This window comes from Chrysochloris asiatica, unplaced genomic scaffold (genome assembly GCF_000296735.1).
Source record: "Chrysochloris asiatica unplaced genomic scaffold, ChrAsi1.0 scaffold00331, whole genome shotgun sequence".
NCBI classification, from domain to species: domain Eukaryota; kingdom Metazoa; phylum Chordata; class Mammalia; order Afrosoricida; family Chrysochloridae; genus Chrysochloris; species Chrysochloris asiatica.
This window is the reverse complement of record NW_006408849.1, coordinates 296,157-297,444: the sequence shown is the minus strand read 5'-3', so window position 1 is coordinate 297,444 and position 1,288 is coordinate 296,157.

The following is a 1,288-nucleotide window of genomic DNA, read 5'->3' as shown; positions in this document are numbered from 1 at the left end:
TGCCATGTAGATGGCTCTCAGTATATGGACACGTTGGACACATCTGCCATGTAGCTAGAACTCTGTATATGGAAATGTTGCACTCCCCTGACATGTTGTTCGAACAATATATATAGACAAGTTGGACTCATATGCCTTGTAGCTAGAAACCTCTATATGAAAATGTTGAATGACCTAGCCTTGTAGCTAGCTCTCTGGATATGGACAAGTTTGAGTAATCTGCCTTGTAGCTAGAACTCTGTATATGGAAATGGTGCACTACCATGCCATGTGGCCAACTCTCTGTATATGGACATTTTGGAGTCATCTGCCATGTAGCTAGCTCTGTACATGGTTATATTGGAGTGATCAGACAAGTATGTAGCTATCTGTATATGACTATATGGGACTTGTCTGCCATGTAGGTAGATCTCAGTATATGAACATTGTTGACACATCTGCCATGTAGCTAGAACTCAGTATATGGAAATGTTTCACTACCCTGCCATGTGGCTAGCTCTCTGTATATGGACGTTTTGGACTCATCTGCATTGTAGCTAGCTCTCTGTACATGGATATGTTGGACTGATCTGCCAAGTAGGTAGCTGTCTGTTTATGAACATATTGACTTGTCTGTCCTGTAGTTGGCTTTCAATATATGGACACGTTGGACACATCTGCCATGTAGCTACTTCCCTGAATATGGACATATTGGACTACTCTGCCATGTAGCTAGCTCTCAGTATATGGACACGTTGGACACATCTGCCATTTTGCTATAACTCTGTATATGGAAATGTTGCCCTACACTGCAATGTAGCTAGCTCTCTATATAGACAAGTTGGACTCATCTGCCTTGTAGATAGAACTCTGTATATGGAAATGTTGCACTACCCTGCCATGTGGCCAACTCTCTTTATATTGACATATTGGACTACTCAGCCATATAACTAGCTCTCTGTACATGGATATGTTGGACTGATCAGACATGTATGTAGCTCTCTGTATATGAATATATGGAACTTGTCTGCATGTAGGTAGCTCTCAGTATATGAACACCTTTGACACATCTGCCATGTAGCTAGAACTCAGTATATGGAAATGTTGCACTACCCTGCCACGTAGCTGTTGTTGTTGTCAGGTGCCATTGAGTTGGAACCGACTCATAGCGACCCCATGCACAGCAGCATGAAACAATGTCCGATACTGGGCCAACCTCACTACCACTGCCACACTTGAGTCCATCAATGATGCCACCTGGCTGATCCATCTCATTGAGGGTCTTCCTCTTTTTCTCTGACCCTCCACC